The sequence below is a fragment of the Hemicordylus capensis genome, chromosome 6, assembly GCF_027244095.1.
Source record: "Hemicordylus capensis ecotype Gifberg chromosome 6, rHemCap1.1.pri, whole genome shotgun sequence".
NCBI classification, from domain to species: Eukaryota; Metazoa; Chordata; class Lepidosauria; order Squamata; family Cordylidae; genus Hemicordylus; species Hemicordylus capensis.
In genome coordinates, this window is record NC_069662.1 from 81017886 (window position 1) to 81036622 (window position 18737).

The following is an 18737-nucleotide window of genomic DNA, read 5'->3' on the forward strand; positions in this document are numbered from 1 at the left end:
AGCCCTTTTACGGGCCTCCGAACAGGTGCAAGAACCGGGCAATTCGAAGTTTGAAAGTGGAGGGAGGGGTAAGTGCACCCTCCCCCACCCTTACAGTGCGACTCCCCACCGCCATTGAGCTACCCGGTGTGGTTCTGTGCACATCCCTAAAATCTAATTGAAGCAGATAGCCTTTACAGCCTTTGCAAAAAAGCAGAGAGGAAGAGCATCTTCTGGCTGGCCTCACCTGGAAGGCCATTGCAGGGCTACTGTAAAGCCCCACTCTGAGGACTAGGTCCTCCATGGTGTTTATCTACAAGCGGGTTCAGTTTGATGTATGTGTATGAGGGTGGATGCATTTTTACTTAGAAGTAGATCACACTGGGCAATATCCAAACTACAATAGTCATGACCCATTGAAATTAAAGGGACTCAATTTAAAGGACAACCAGCAGCAAGGTGGATGGACTAGATTACAACAGCAGTGCATGCACCACTGAGAGACCTTAAAGGCCAAGTTGAAGACAGATCATCCTGGAGAGTATCTATTAGCTGCGGTCCGGCACTGTGGGGTGGGTTCCTTTAAGAGCGGGGGAGGGTTTACTTACCCCTCCCGCCGCTTTGCCCCCTCCAGCGCTCGTATTTAGTGTAAAAATTGGGGCGACAGGATACCTCCCTGCCACCCCTTCTTGCTCTTCAATGCAAAAGGCTCCAACACGCCTTTTGTGCACATGCACGCCGCGCGCGAGCTTCACGTCTCCCCAACGTCTCCCCTCCCCCGCTCTTAAAGGAACCCCCTCAACCCGAACCGGCCAGGTCTGGACCGGTCCAGACGATCCGGAGGCCTTTACAATGGCCTCCGGACCGGTTCGGACCCATCCCTACTATCTATGTGGTTGCTAAGAGTCGAAACTGACTTGACAGCATTTTATCAATCAATCAATCAATCATGACTAAATTGTGTGATTCAGGGGTGGGAAGATTTACAGTTTTCCAGACCCTTGGAAGCTACCAGTAGCCTTGGGAGGCATGAAACAGCAGCCTTGGGAGGTGGAACCAGTCACAAATGGCAACTGGTTTAAAAAACACACACACACTACATCTACAGAATAAGGGATTTTAACATCAAACCCCTTGTATTGCAAGAGGATTTTGCTGCAGGAGAGGAGGATTTGTGGGAAGGGGGGATTGAGAGAATGAATGGCAGAAAAGGTAAATGCAATCCCGAGTACCTAAAAAGATAATAAAATAACACAGCCATTCCCCCAATGAATTTTGCAGTATTGCCTGGAAGGGAAGAGAGGAAGAAGCAAGCCAAAATGCCTAGAGAACGACTTCCATTACCAACCTGCAGTCTAATTGATGACAATGGTGCTCAGTAATGACTAACTAGTCTGGATGTTGTCCACTGTGTCTAGGGGCTTACTCCCAAGTAAATGAGTATAGGGTTGCAGCCGAGCATTATTTATACTATATGTGATAGTCACTTGGCGACTACAATGGCAAGCAATGATTCACATGTCACATGTGTGACTGGACCATCATAAATCTAGCACCATCAATAGATCTTTCAGATCACCTTAGTTCAAACATAACGGCTGACATCCAGTAGTGTTGCACTAACACAACAAAATAAATTGCACACACTGGTGTGAAGAATTATGCAAAATTGTGGAGCTCCACAATGTTGTGCAGCTGCTAATGGAAGACTTTCTTTTGGCCATATACAATGAGACTGTTCACACAAGCGCAAACAGGGCAAGACAAGTGTCCTACCAAGGTTTGGGAGCTGTATGAGTTCCCAATTTGTGGTTGTGGGGGAGCAAACAAGTAGGTAGGAGGAGGGAGAAGTGATTGTATGGGAGACAAGAGCTGGGCAGGACAGCGCCATCATACCCAGCATTTGATCAAAGTAGGAGGGAAAGCTGTCCTACCCAGCTCGTGTTTTCTCTTATCTACTTGTTTGCTCCCACACAACTGAAAATTGGGAGTGCACCCAGACACACCCAGTTTTCAGTTGTGTGAACAGCCTCAATGTGGCCATACTGCAAACTGTTCTGCAACCTTTCAAGATGCAAGAACTCATCTGGAATGGATATTCCTTTCTTTGCACAACATTCCTGCACAATGTCCTTGCACTAGTGCAACAACATTATGGCAGCTCAACACTAAAGAGAGAACAAAACCACCAAATGTATTTTCTAAAGTGTGTGTATAGCATACAAGTGTGATTCTCAGGAAGCCAGAATTGGCTAAAGCCTTGGGCTAGTTCATCCATGCATGTGCATCACTTGGTTAATTTCTACTTGATTATTATTAGTTGAATGTGTGAACTAAAGCCTTTGAAACATTGTGTTGAAGAAATATTAAAGTTATCTCTGAGTTATTACCATTAATCTGTGACGGCCTAATCACTCATGCATGTGGTGTTGTTCTCGAGTTCTGAATACGTATGAAGTGAACCAACACTTTACGTTAAGAGTACTAGGTTTGTTGTAGTACAGTATATAAAATTTCCAGCCCTGTCACCCTCTCTTGTCCTAAGGCTGCTCTTTTCTTAAACAACTCTGCCTGTTCTCCCTTGCTACCTCTTATGCCTGTTATTACTTCCTAGAACACCTATACAGTACCGCTGATTTATTCCTACCCAGCTCACAGTCAAAACATACTTCCAACATTAAGCCTTTGACTTGACTGTTTAGTCTTCTGAAACAAAGCTTATGTTTATACATCAACTTGCTTTCAATTCATGCCTTGTTACCTTTGTCTCTCCACTTGCCTGCCTAACTTTAGATTATATAATTCTGGGGGCCAGGTCTTGCTTTTTTACTGTATGTATACGGATGCCACTACTGTATATAAAATCATAAGCAGCAGCAGCGGTACCCTCAGAAATGTCTGAATCCTTACTCTGTTTATTTTAGGGCTATCTCAGACGTGACAGGAGTGCAGTGAGGAAAAACTAGAATCACATTGGAGGATTGTGCATGTGTATCATTGGCAGGCAGGAAATTGCCAAGGCATATGCACATGATAACATGTGTGCTGTCTCATATACTCCAATTGTCCCAATTTACCAGGGAGAATCTCTATTTTCTCATACACATGAGCCAGCTGAGGTCACCATTACCATCTGGAGGGATGAATGTTCATTGTGATAATTGACAAGGTCTACTCCCCTAGAGATGGGAAATAGCATTGCATTAGCATTGTAAAAATAGCATTGTAAGACTTGCAGTATTGAAAATAGCCTTGTAATACTTGCAGCTTTCAGTGTTATTTTATTGTCCTGACCATCAGGCCTGCAGAAGGCAAATGTGCAATGGTCTTTTAAAAGCTTTTAAAAGTCTTTAAAACACAAAAATGACTATAAAATTCCATTGATGTTGTCAGGAAATGAACATGGGCAGGAATGCCTTCCAAAGAGAGAGGGCACAACAGCTTGTTCATTGTTACCCTAACCCTTTCCTCTGTGCAAGCATGGCTGAAATTTTAGCCTAATCATTTGGAAGTAGATCTTTAGCAGGGTAGTCATTGCCAAAAACTACTGTGAACATCCGCCCCCTTGAGATGGTAAAAGGCAAAGTGTGCTGTCGAGTTGGTGTCAACTCCTGGTGACCACAGAGCCCTGTGGTTGTCTTTGGTGGAATACAACAGCGGTTTACCATTGCCATATCCTGCACATTATGGGATGATGCCTTTCAGCATCTTCCTATATCACTGCTGCCCGATATAGGTGTTTCCCATAGTCTGGGAAACATACCAGCGGGGATTCAAACCAGCAACCTCCATGTCAAAAGATGGTACCAGGTCAAAATTTGTGGGCCTGGCTCATGGACTATACCTGTCTTGTGTAAATTATAGCCTCTGTTTTTCCTTTTGGGGAGGCTTTATTATATTATTATTTACTTACTTACTTATTTTATTCAGATGTGCATACTCATACAGAGTATGTTTCAGCAACTACCTATACCAATACAAACAGTAAATGTTGCTAAGCATTTCCAGTGCAACTACTATAGAAAAAAATACGACCAGGTCTATTCTGATATTCCAAAGTTTATTTTAAAAGGGGAAATGTTATGGTCATTATACCAGCACACCCAGAAGGCAGTGCAAGACAAGCTTTTGCAGGGTAAATATATGCAGTGTTTAAAAGATGTTCAGCAATCTGTAATAGTGGGGGCAGAAGCAATCAGGCAGCAATTCCTGGTATGAGAATAGTTATGTAAGTACCCAAGGGCATCTCTTTATTCATCTATATAATGTTGAAGGGTATGAATCTTCATACAAGGTGGTGTGTACACACTACTCCCATGTATTAAAAGCAATCATTTATGAAACAGTTATTGGAGCTGATAGAAGTTCATTCTGCAAATGCTCATACAAAAGGTTGCACGTCACTCAGGTACATATTCCTGGCGTCAAAGGGCCTTTGGAGGGAAAAGAGAGATGCAAAAATTGCATCCACTCATGCTGGGCTGCAGAAGAAGCCTTCAACACAGCTATTCTCCAGTCGCTCTGCTAGCACACCGCCCTTCGCCTGCCCTTGTAGTGCTGCGGAAGATGTGGGCCACAGTTTAAATTTTATTTTTACTATCCATCTCCCTATGCTAACGCCTTTCCCTTCCTTGCGATGAAACCTTCATTCAAATAAAAAAGGGAAGTCACTCATAAAGCAGTAGTGATCAATGTACATTCTGGACGATTAACTAAAATACTGTGTTTATTTCCCCCAAAACAACAGGAGGGAAAATGCAGCAGCTGGAGGAAGAAAACTGTTATCTCAAGAACATAAGCATTATTCTTGGATCAGATCAAGATCCATCCAGTTGAGCATTCTGTTTCCCATCAATGACTGCCAGCCAAGAGCTTCTGGGCACTCACAAGCAAGGCATGAAGTGATGTCTCCAGCATTAGGGCACACTGTCTATCAGAATGGCAATTCTAGATATCTATAGTGGCCAATAGCAGTTGATATATCCATCCTCCATTAATTGTAGCGAATCCTTTTTAGGTCATTTTAGTTGCCCTTCCTTTGTAATTTTTGCAGTTCTGTGATATTATTTTCAAGATGGGGCACTCAAAATGTACCATCCTCTCTAATAAAACGCTTGGTGTCCGTGCGGGAGACACGATCGCTGGCACCCGGCAGCCATCTTGGGCGGCCAGAAGCAGCCGCCCCGAAGACGCTGGAGAAGCGGCGGCGGGGGAAACTGACCGAGGCGGCGGCACAGCCGCCGCCTCGGCCGAAAGAGACGGAGGCCGGGGGCGGGCCGGGGGCCGGGGGTGGAGCCCTTGCGCCCAAAGCGGCAGTTTGGCAAGAGGCTTTGCACAGAGAGAAGCTCTGCTTGCGAGCTCCTCTCTGCCTCTTAAATTAAGGACTTCCTTCAGCCGACAGCAGCCGGCCAGGGTAAGGGGGACTCGGCAGCTGGGAGGGAGGGTCGGCGGCGTCGGTGGCAGAAGCAATTTTTTTAAAAGTTACATGGCCTCCGCTCCGCCCCCGGTCCCAGCCTCCATCTCCCCGGCCTGGCGGGGGCAAGTGCCTGGGCCGATTTGGCCCTTAAAGGTGGGGGGACACACAAAGGAGCTGGGAGGGCGGCCGGACGGCGGAGGGAGGGGGAATGGCGGCGGGGGGCCAGGAGCGCCGTTACTAGCGCCCGTTATTCAACGGGCCAAAATTCACTTGTATGCTTATATTGCTGGAAGTGAAGGACTCTGCAAATGCTAATTTCTGTCTAATTTCTCAGTGGCAGAGGGGGACAGACTAGTGAGTCAGAGGGCTAGAGGGGTCAAGACATTGGTCATCCCTTCTCTACTGGTCTAACATTATCCCTTTAATATGTAGATTGATACTCTCAGGGACTTCCTGCCTGCCTGCCTTGCCACTTCCTCTTCCTTTTCCCTTTCTTCCCCCTTGCAACACCCACGCTTCTCTCTCCCTGCACCATGTGTGCAGCGATGCAGAAACTATCCCTCTGCATCCAGCTAGCTAGCTAGATTAGAGAGCCTATCTCCCCACTTTCCTATCTAGAATGGAGTTCACCAATAAAGACTCCTTATATTGATTTGAAACTATGAACTGGCTCCAAGTTTCTTTTACTCTCAGCATACACGCATGCCTAGGCAGACTCCGCTGTGTTTTGCCTCTGTGCACTCTGCTGTAATAGAAGGGTATCTCTTACCAGAGAGAATTCCCAACATATATAAAATGCAATACAGGATGAGTATCCCTTATCCAGACATCTGAAATCTGAAATGCTACAAAATCCGGACACCATGCCGTAACAAAAAAAACCGTAACAAAAAACCCCACAAAACTGCCTGCAGCTGCAACCTCTCACTGAGGTGCGCTTACACTTTTTCTTTTTCTCTCGACCCGCCTGGTCCTTTAAGTGCTTTGTCTTCTTCGCCACTTTTTTGGGCGGCAAAGTAGCCGTGACAGGGGCTGCCATCGGAGCCGAAGCTACCACTGCTTCGGACGCCTTAGGGAGAGTCGCAGCTGTGGTCCCAGTGAGTGAGGGAACCGTTGCGACCTCCGAGAGAGCCCCTTCTAACAGGGAGCCTCTCAGGGAGTCTCCCAATTGAGAAATCTCCATGTATTTAAAAGGCTCAAATCACCAAAAGGCAAGGAAAACTGAAAAAACTAACTGAAAGCCAACCAAATCTAAACGAATGAGGAAATATTCGAAAACCTGGAAAAGTCCAAAATCCAGAACACTGCTGGTCCCAACCAGTCCAGATAACGGATACTCAACCTATATTTTATATTCAACCTGGCACCAGAGGTCACTGCACGCCCCATCCCCATTTTTGTCTATGGCGCTTTGGATCTGCAGAGGACAGGGTACACCTTTCTCAGGCCTTTAGTTAGTTAATTTTTAATTGCTTGTTTTATTTCATAAAATTGTTTTAATCATTTTATCCTATCTTATAAATAAATAATTAAAATATCTGTTTATTTACACATACACATGTATTTATTGCCTTTCTTCCAAAGACCCCAAGGCAGTTTACAACTACAATATCATAAAAACATGAAAGATGTTAGCATGTCCACTCTCCAGGCCTCTGGTGTTACAACTCCTGCTATTGTGATTCTTTTAGTATCTTGTTTCAGGCTGTAATAGGGTCTCTACAAGAGCACCAGAGCCCAGACAGCTCCAAGAACCAGGGCCAAAGAAAGTAACAGGGCTGGGTACTGGAGTATAAGACAATGTTGATCCAACAAGTTCTAGCAGCAGACTGTTGGCTTTTATAGTTCGTTCATTCTATTTCTATACCACCCTTCCAAAAAATGGCACAGGGCAGTTTACACAGAGAAATAATAAATAAATGAGATGGATCCCTGTCTCCAAAGGGCTCACATTCTTAAAAGAAACACAAGATAGACACCAGCAACAGTCGCTGGAGGTACTGTTCTGGGGGTGGATAGGGCCAGTTACTCTCCCCCTGCTAAATAAAGAAAATCACCATGTTAAAAAGTGCCTAGGCAGGTTGAGTGGACTCCATCCCTTTCTCTGTTCCATATAGGGCCCTTATCCAATTCTTCAAGTGCTGGGTCTGATGACACTGGGGCCATGGGGGGCTCCACTATAATTGGTGGGTCCTTAGGGGATTTCTTTAAGTTGGAGGACTCAGGGCTGTGCCTTCAGGTTGTATGTGGGGGGTACCGGCTCAGGTTTATTTGGTTTTCCCAGTGGGGGCAGGGCTCTGATGCCAAAGAAATCATCCAAGGGAGGGGCTCATGGATTTGGGATCATGACATCTAACTGCTGCTCCTTTAATATTCTGTGTAACCAAAGAAAAGAAATAGGCTTTCTCCCCACTGAAAATACACTACCTAGGAAATAAGGTCAGGTAGCACACGATGTTTTTGTTCCTAGTAGAGCAGGGCCTTCTCTTACCTTGGCAGCTAGACAGTCTGCAGCTCCTGCCTCTTCCCAGTGGCAAGGGTGGCTTATGAAGAATTAGGGGAATGGATGATAGAAAATGTCCACTCCTCAGTCCGCAGGTGTTACAGTTGCTTGTGCATTTTTAAAAAATTCCTTATCTAATAATTCCCAAAATTGAATTTTCTGTTCTCACTGCCTTTTCACTGACTTCCTTTGGATTCCCAGAGCTCACTGGACTCTTATGGTGTCTTTGTAATATTCTGATTAATTTACAAGTTGAGTGTCAGGTGGAGATAACTCCTGTCTGGCAGCAAGACACCTACTAATATCAGATTCCCCAAAGGACAATTCTGCCTCCCCAGGTACCCTCAGTCAGATGTCAGCTTAGTCTTTAATTCAGCCTGTCTTACCTAGAATACTTCAAACTGCAGTTTCCTTTCACGCACATACTAGCCCCTCTTCTCAGCTGGTGAAAATCTTCCAGGTGTGTTGCCTTTCCCACATTCCAGAGTCATCTCGGTATATGCCTCAACAATTAACTCCTATCTTTAAAAAAAAATCTACTGTCCTGGGATGTAGCTATAATTGAGTAGATGGGTTCAAAGAACCCACGCTCCCCAGCTCCACCCCTTTCTATTTTCTTAATTATCACCCTCACTCCAAGATGCCACCGGGGAGAGGGGTAAACATGGTCCCCCTCTCCCCTAGCTATGCCCCTTCTACTGACTCTTAAGGAACATTGACTGCATTTGCTGGAGAGCCAGGAATCTGCCCAATGAAAGAATTAGATGGCCGCTACTAATAGCAAAATATCATTATCCAACAGTAGCTGCTGGTAAATTGCACACAAGTTACACTGTGCAGCTCCTGCTGCTCTGTACATCCTCAGCCCACAAATATCAGAACATTTCTATATTGCTTGCCTCATATTCATCTGCTTGAAGCTCGGCCTGTGTGGTTCTATAGAAAAACTAGTGAGGTTTAACAGAAAGGACATTTGTTCATTGATAACAAGGATTAGTTTTAATCCTCCCTAAATCATTAGGGTTTACTTTCTGAAAAGAGGGGGGAATTGTCATGCTGAGTGCATTTAAGACATATATAATAAATCACTGGAGAGTGGCATTAAATTAGCAATCTGTATAATTAACCACAGCTCTCCCCCTCCCCATTCAGAATGTAGCAATGAGTATAGCTGTGTCCTCACCTGAATCTTTAGGCCGTTTCCTGTTAGATACAAATTAGCACAGATCAGTTGGTTTGCAAACAACTGAGAACCATAATGATTTTATATCCAAATGTGGAAAGAGCGCTTTGCCACTTGACTTCAGATCCAGCACAGTTGTAACTTTCACTTGGATTCTGAAATATTAAAGGAAAATAATTCCTCATTTTACTTCCATTTCTCTTCCTCTAGCTGCTGTCTTCTCTCTTTTTCCCACATCTTTCAATTTAATTAGCTGATCTGCTCTGATTTCACAGCAGACTTGTAATAGAGTCATGGGTCTGCCATTAATCATGCTTTTCTGATAGGGATGTGCACAAAGAGGATGTGCACAGCCCTGAGTCCTCCAACTTGAAGAAATCCCCTAAGGCCACCAATTGTAGTGCCCTTGTCATGATGTTCCAGGAATAAGAAGAACATTGTGACAAGGGCCTTGTCACAGGGACCCTTTGAAATCTCCTCTGGAACCTAAGGATACTGGGGGAGGGTGAAAGCAACAGGGCAAGAGATTCAAATGTTATATTGACATATTATTGTTTATTACTGTTTTGTATGTTTAGATAGTTAAGTTAGGAAATAAGCTTGGTGTTCTCAACTCCCTGTTGAGACAGGAGTTGTGAACTCCTGTTTCCAGCCACTTGTCTCAATTTAAGGAGAGGAATGTAGTGATCAATCACTGACCAGCCCCTCATCTCCCCTAAAGAGTAAACCAGAAGCGACCCCTGTCCTGACTGACAGGCTGGTGAACTCCAGAGCTCAGCCAATTAGCACACCAGATGAGTGGGACCTAGAGAGCCATGAGAAGGAAGAGAGGGTTCCTTTGTCAGAAGAAGCTAGGCTGGAGATGAGAGGAGCACAGGCAGAAAGGCTTAGTGAGGAGCAATAGGTCAAAAGCTAGCCTGGAGATTTCTCTCCTGGAAGGATCTCTGCAGATCCTTGAGAGACAGGATTGCATGAAGCTTGATTCTCATCAGATGGTGGGTGAATTTTCAAGGAAAAGGGGATTCAGCCTAGGGAACAGTTTATTAGTCAGATTTTGCATTAGAAACTTATATTTCTTTTGTGTGCTTTTAAAATCCCTGATACTGTTGTAGGATGGTCTCTCTCTGTAAGCTTTTAAATGTGTTTCTGTATTTTCCTACATTTTCCTACATCCATGTTCTTTGCAACTGGGTAACCATGATTTTTAAAGTGTGCCACCCCAACATCATCTAGGGTACTTTGAAGTATTATTGTAACCTACTGAGTATTTTAACCTGCAACTAAAAGCTGAGGGAGCCTCAGACCAAAGCAGTCTACAGCATTTGAATAAAGTTTTTGCCTTTCTCTCTCTGTCTCTGCATTTTTACAAGCCTCTCTGAGTGGATTTTTTTTTTTACTCAGGAGAAGGGCGGGGCTGGAAGGGGGGGTCTCTTCTGGTGTAACATGTCTCAGATGTTCTGCAACTACCAGTTTTTTCTCCATATGTAAGCTTGCACATGGAAGGTTGTTTGTTTGTTTTTGTATACTTTTACAATAGCAAAAAAGGGGAGAGTTTTCCCTGGGATTTCCACCCAAGCCCAGTGGGGTGGGATTTAAACAACAACAACAACAACAATCATTTATATCCCGCTCTTCCTCCAAGGAACCCAGAGCGGTATATTACATACTTTAGTTTCTCCTCACAACAACCCTGTGAAGTAGGCCAGGCAGGATTTAAGCTCTGTTGGTAACTGGGTGGTTGTGGCAGCCTTAGAACTACCAGAGATACAGGAAAGTTTATGGGAAAGCCTTGCTAGGGAAGCACAGAGGAGATGACACAGCATTTTTCTTCCCCTCACATGGGCTTGCTCTGAGACAAAGGCTTGTAATCTGCTACAATATTTTAATTTAATTTTAAGAAAACAAATAAATATGATTTTTAAATTTTTGATTCTGGAGCTATAAAAAAGAGTTTATGTAAAGTTGATACTATGCAGACTATTCTTGCCTGAGACAGTATTTCGATGATGTGGAGTACATTCACAACAAAAAACAGCCTCCAACTACTTTCAGAATTAGGGGCTAATTTACTTAATACCTCAAGGGTACTGCTAATCCCACACACCTGTGATGAAGAGGCCACAATGTTTTGAGTTGTGGGGCAATGTGAAAGGAGCCCAGCTACATAGGGGATAGGGTGAAAGCAACATGCCACCATTAATTTATAGGAAGGACTCAAATTACTTAATCAGGCATTGCTGTCACATTTATATTTTGTGTTTCCCAATAATTTGTTTCCCTTCTGAATAATGAATGAATCCTCAAATGACATCCCAAAGTACAATGTGGTTGATGATACAGAAAGTTAAACTAGGAACGCGTTGCCTGATGAAAACAGAAAAGTAAAATTGTCTAGTGCTGCCAGATCATTAGACAAACTGTAGCCAACAGCATCTTACACACTTTACTTGTTCAAGAGAGAAAATGAGCAAAAGGAGTAGGTAAGGTGATTAAATTAGTACAGTGAACTGTTATGAGTAAACAAGTTAAGCAATGAACAGTGAAATCCTATGTATGTTTACTCCAGATGAATGCACAGAAGATTGTAGTCTAAGTAAGGATGCTATTCTATGCAGAAAGTCAATCCCATTGAAATCAATTACATTTCTAAGTAAACATGCATAGGAATGCACTGCATGTCAGATACTTTTGACCAGTCTGTCTAATTTACAAGTAGTAGTTAATATAATCTATTTGCATAATTTATAAATCACAGCGTAGAGACATGGGAGATGAGTAGCACTCCTGAGATATACTGAGTCAGATCATTGGTTTATCTCGTTCAGTATTATCTTCACAGACTGGCAGCGGCTTCTCCAAGGTTCAGGCAGGAGTCTCTCTCAGTATTATCAGAGGCGTAACTAGGGGAAACGGCGCCCGGGGCAAGCACTGAAATGGCGCCCCCCCACCGTGCCCCCTGCTCCCCCCCAACATACTACATTACACTTAGGTTTTTCCTCACAAGCACCCGCCGCCGCCGCCGCCAAGCCAGGCCACTGACTGGCCGCCAGGTGCCAGCAAAGCAATGGGGGGGCGCAGGCAGCGTGGAAGGGACTGCTCGTGGGGAAGGGGGCACCGACGCGCTTCCTTGACTGCTGCAGCACTGCTGCACTGAGCAGGAAACATTTGTATTAACAAAAATTTTTTAAAAAATTGATCATGGCGGCGCCCCCCACGTGACCAGAAAAGATGGCGCCCGGGGCATGTGCCCCCCCTGCCCCCCCTATAGTTACGCCTCTGAGTATTATTATTAGGTATGTAGTGAATAAAGCATATAGCCCTTCCTGTATATTATTTTCTTTCTCTCTTTCCTTTTTTCAATGACCATTTTTGATGGCCAAAAAAATTTACATTAATATAGAGAAGGACACTATATTTATTTTACCTATTCAAGATATTTTGAACCCTCAGAGTGAGTTTTCATGTACATTTCTTCATAGTTACACATATCTTTCACATATTTATTTAGTACCTTGCTCCTTCTCCGAAGAACACAAAGCAGTCATGCATATTTCCTAGACAATCTTCTGTCCAGTTAGTTTACAGGGCTATTCCTGTTTAGTTTCAGCTGTAAATATGGGCCACCTTCAGACCAGTCTCTAATGCTGGATAGCAGCAACTCCATTTCTAGTTGTACAAATATGCACATTTCTAAGCTTCATCTGATCCATCATCAGAAATTACTGCACTCAGTGAACTTCACATTGTTTGTCACTCAGTGTGGTAAAATTTCCAGACCTGAAGTATGTAAAGCAATTCGTTCAAACATGGTTATAACTACCATTTGGCTCACCAGTTGGCTTTACTTTGCCATATACCATATTTAGCCACCCTTACAGGGGAGCTATAGCAATTAACATTTTAAAAATTAATATATTCTCAGTTTTGGAAGTAATTACATCCGAAGATGATTCATCATATGAACCTTGTGGGAAACATTGTTCTGTGTAATGTATTATACTTGTCATTCTCCCTATTTATTTATTTATTACATTTATAAACCGCCCCATCCAGCGGCTCTGGGCAGTGTACAATAACTTTTAAAAAGGCATAAAAGCCACAATTAAAACAATGCTAAAACAATATAAAAACAATTCAAAAATAAATAAATCTTGTCCTATAAAAATCTTGTCCTATCTTGGAGAAGCCAGGGGGAACAGTGGCTTCATCCCCTGAGGGGAATATCTTGCAGTGCTCACACATTAAGTCTCCCTTTCATATGCAACCAGGGCAGACCCTGCTTAGCTATGGGGACAAGTCATGCTTGCTACCACAAGACCAGCTCTCCTCTCTGACTACCTGGGCTTCTGTCTTGATTGTCTGCAGGGAGAGCAGGCAAAGCACGCTCTCCTTGCAGAACCCCCACCAGCAGGTCTCTCTGATTGTGAGACTCGCCTCCATGTCTTGTCAAGGAGACATGAATAAACTGGATCCATTGTACTGAAAGTAGACCCAGAAAGGTATACTATGTGGCCTGAGCAAGTTGTGATGGGTGGAGTGGTTTAAGAACCAATGAGGTCATTCACACAATCAAAAACTGTGTTCTACCCGGTTTAGGAGCTATGTGTGCTCCCAATTTTTGGTTGTGTGGAAGCAAGGTTAGAGGAAAACCTGGATAGCTTTTTCTCCTACCTTGCTTCCACAGAATCACTTCTACCCAGATTTTCCTCTATACTTGCTTCCATACAAGCAAAAACTGGGAGCACACACAGCAATCAAACCTGGGTAGAACACAGTTTTTGATTGTGTAAATGACCTCCATATGTGTTTCCTGCTATTAAAGTAGCCTAAGAACTGGATTTCTACAAGGGTCAGAAATGACCTTCCAGTCTAAGCATTCTCCCCCCACCCCCCAGAATGACAAATGTCAGTATTTATATTTTTGCTTTTAAAGTTTTGGCCTCTCTTTTTCTTTAAATGTGGGGTGGAAAATAGTGTTTTTTAAATACAGTTTTAAAATATTGAAAATGGTGGCTGAAAAATATGCAGCTAAAATATCCCCTAAACCTCCTTAGCCACACAGTAGACAGAAACTTAAAAGGTTAACCTGAAGCATTTGTCCAGCAAAAGATGACAACTGCTCACATCAATCACTAGACGCTTAGCAGTATTTCTGTTGGAGAATGACACTTACTAATTTGGGGGCATGATATATAGGATGGTTCTCCTTCTCCTAGGTCCTGCATCAGGAGTGTGGCTGTCCTACTCATGCAAAGCTTTCCCTCCTTCATATGTGGTCTGGATATTGAATTATGGTCTTTTATTATAGGCTTGCAGAACTCTTGTACAAGGAGTAAAATATTGCTAGGGCACCTGTTTGCCAATTGCCTGCATATGCCCTTAGATGCAGGCTTCATCCCCGGCAGTTGTCATATTAAAAATGGCCTTAGGATTGCTATGTAAAAGTGACAACTAATTATTAATAGGAAAACAAGAAAACAGAATTTATAGGTAGCTTGATCCTAAACTGCCAGTGTGGTGTAGTGGCTACAGTGCTGGACTAGGACCGGGGAGACCCGAGTTCAAATCCCCATTCAGCCATGATACTAGCTGGGTGACTCTGAGCCAGTCACTTCTCTCTCAGCCTAACCTACTTCACAGGGTTGTTGTGAGGAGAAACTTAAGTATGTAGTACACCATTCTGGGCTCCTTGGAGGAAGAGCAGGATATAAAATGTAAATAATAAATAAAATAAAAATAAACTAGATGAAAGCGAAATTCCTATGAGTTCATCAGGGCTTGCTATCTATTAACAATGCTGCTTAGGACTAGAGATGTGAAGGCCTGGGGTGGGGGAAGGGGGGACCAATGCAGTTTCCGCCCAGGTTTTTCCTATTCCTTCACATCTCTAGTTAGGACCATAGCCAAGATATTTCAGTGGTGGGGGTTAAGAGGTTTTTGGAAGGTTAAAAGGCCTATTTGCATTGTGTGTGTGTGTGTGTGTGTGTGTGGTGTTGTTGTTGATTAACAAACAGAAATATAATGTGCAAGACGTTTCTGCTTCTGCCTTCTTCAGTTGCTCTGATGTGATATGAAAGGTACAGTAGCTGCAGTAACAGTTAAAGAATGTCCATGATGGAGTGTTCAGCAGTCTAGGATTGGCTGCTGCTGACATGTCATGTGCTGTCTTGAAGGATGAGGCCTCCTGGGGCGAATGTCCTGACTGTATGGATCCAAAAGTTCATTCTCGCTTCCAATCTCACTCCATCCAATGGCATCGCTATTGAAGTGATTGACAAGTCAGTTAGGAAGGCTATTCTCATGAGCAGCCTAATCCAGGCTAGGGCAGCCCAGCCTGGGTTAGGCTGCTTGTGTGCATTGGATCGGGGCCAATCCCAGTGCGGCCTCCTCTCTTAACCCTACTTTTGATCCCGAGCTATATTTATTTTATTTATTTTTTACATTTATATCCCGCTCTTCCTCCAAGGAGCCCAGAGTGGTGTACTACATACTTGAGTTTCTCCTCACAACAACCCTGCGAAGTAGGTTAGGCTGAGAGAGAAGTGACTGGCCCAGAGTCACCCAGCTAGTTTCATGGCTGAATGGGGATTTGAACTTGGGTCTCTCCGGTCCTAGTCCGGCACTCTAACCACTACACCACGCTGGCTCTCTTTAGCCAGGGTTAAGAGTGCAAGCACGCCCTTAAGCCTGGTGCCGGGGTTGTGGGTATGCTCAGTCTGCATGCAGCCCAATCATACAGCAAGCTGGGTGGCAAGAGCACCTGGCTAAGGGAGGATCCCTCATTGCACTGAACTCCTGTTGTGGTGCATGAAGGGATGCCAGAGGACTTCCTCCTCCAGCTCCCTGCTTGCCACAGCACCGCTTGTGTGCCACGGTGAGCGGCAGAGTGAATGGGGGAGGGAGATCATGTGCGAGGAGGCAGTCTCTTGCCTGCCTCCCCACCAGTCCTCTCCCCCTAGTGGCGATTCGGGTTGTATGTTCGCCTCAATGTATGTTAGCCAGCATTAAAACATTTGGCTACTGGATGGTCTAATTTTTGTTGTTGTTATTGTAGGCGTGATTATGGAAGCAAGTACGTAGGCCATTTGTTGTCTTACCCATGTCCTGGTCATTGACACTCAGTCAGATAGGCCACATACAGGATCTGCAGTTGATGTTCGGTTTGATTTCATATGTTGAGAGAGAGACAGGTGATGCATCATTTTGAATCACAACAGTGTGATCCTTGATTCCTAACTGGTGATTTAATTACAGCTCTCACTAGCACTCTATGCAGATTTGGTATCTGTGAATCACTGCTATAGAAATGCCACCAGATGCCTTGAAACTGGAAGCGAGAATGAACTTTTGGATCCATACACTTGGGACACTCACCTCAAGAGGCCTCAGCCTCGAAGACAGCACATGACATGTCCACAGCAGTCAATCCTAGACTGCTGAACACTCCATCACGGACATTCTATAACTGTTACTGCAGCTACTGTATCTTTCATATAACATTAGAGCAACTGAAGAAGGCAGAAGTCAAAAGGAGAGAGAGAGAGCCCTCCCTCCCTCTCTCCCTCCCTCTCCCTCTGTGTGTGTGTTTATATACAATCCTTTAATCACTGCTGGATGTATTTTTTTTTATTCTTGTAGTTTAGTTTTTAGGGAATTAATCGGTTTTAACTAATAATATTATAATTTGCTGTAAACTGTTTTAGAGTCTTAGATGAAATGTGGCCAAAAGTGCAATAAATAAATAAATCTTCAAGATTAAGGTGCCAACAAACAGTGGATTGCATTCAAATATTTCTTTCTTCCAATAGAAGGGAACCTTGAGATGCAATCCAACATAACAGCATTTACATTGACTGGCTGACAAAAGGAAAATTGCTCAAATAAATAAGTCCCTTTGAAATCAAAAGGACAAGTTAGGCAGGGCATTGCCTAATGCTCCTCCTCATGTCAGCCATTATTTTTAATATCTCCACAAAAATCTGTGATACAGAGAGTACAGTTATTCCCTTTATCATCCTGTGAATTATCCCTATCGTTCAGAAATCTGACTTCCACAAGTGGTAGCTCTACCACTGCTCCTCGGCCACATGAATAAGGAAACAACTGCTCTATATTCAGCCTTGAGAAATGTGACAGGAACTGAGCAGCAGGAGCCCCACCTTCTCCACCCAGCTGATGTGCTCCAGTCATTGCAGTACAACAGCCAAATCAGTCAGGGCCTTACCCTGCCTACAGCATACTTCACATCATGATTAATCCAGCCCTAGCTATGGAACCTGTTTTCTAGGGATGCTGTAGTTTCTTGTTGATCATACAGCGTAGCAATGAAACTGGATAAACTTTTGACACAGCTTACTTACATCTAAGAAAACCTGGCAGAGAATTGACGTAAATAGTTGTGAACTGCATTGTTGTGAAAATCCTAAGCTCATTCTTCTGGAAGTAATCCTTGTTGACAGCAAAAGAATTTACTTCCAAGCAAGTGTGCAAGGAATTGCAGTCTAAGATTCTTGAACAAAATCATAGGAAGGAATTTCGGACAGTGACCATACATTATAAGCACTATTGCTTGTGGGAAGAAGAGGGGGTGGGGGACGTTTAATTCTCAGCAAAAGATTAACCATTATCCTCTCAATTTTTGTCACAAATATATTAACAAAATAAATACTCATTGTCATTCTGATCATGTGTTAAATAAGTAAAAGAGATTATCATCTCCTTGAGTTCTTTGCTGGTATCCTTCTAAAGCAGACTTGATTTGATCCAAGGTTTTGCTTTTGAGCTAAGGTTCACTTCTGAAATATAGAAAAGTAACAAGGAAGATTTGAACTGGAAAGCTGTGTGTGGATAACATGATGCCATGTTATTAAAGCTATACAGATCTCAGCTGGTGCCCGCCTGGGACCATTAAAATAAAAAAATCAGGTTGTAAGAGGTCCCAAGTAGTGTTGAGCCTCAGAATCTCTCATCTGATTGATCTACTTTTAAATGGTACATTGTTTTTTCTCTAAGAATTATCAAATCTACTTAAAAAACTAAAAGCAAAGGAACAGAAAGAGGAACAACAATATAGCAAAATAGTTGTTCAAATCAGAGCAGCAATCGAACAGTCAGCATGACAACAACGATCATCATAACAGCTCCAGCTCATCGCCTTCCATGAAAAGCCTTCTCAAAGAGCCATATCTTTGCTTGGCAGCAGAAAGGATATGGAGATTCACATTAGAATGAGTCATAGTCAAAAGACAAAGAAGTTAAACTGACATAACAGCTGATTATGTGTCCCTTTACATATGCATGTCTGTGCCCATTAAAGAATGTCCGAGCAGACTTTTAGAATGCAACTGTCGCATGTCTGTACCAACGACCCTAACAAAACTAATTTTAATCCAAGATATTCTGACATGGCACCACAACCCACCTCGGGTCAAATTCACATAAAGCAAGAGAGGAGCAGGTGATTTCAAATGCTGAATGGGCAGGCTGGAGATGTATGTGGAATCCTTTCTGCTCCTGTTGCTCTCTAAACAAGATTGTTTCTGGCCTCCCAGTTGCACCGGGATAAAGAGGATGGGGCAAAGCAGTGAGGAGAGGGGACCCAGAAACACAGGTGAGTGTTCATCTCCCAGCCTAGCCCCCGCCCTAGCTATACAAGT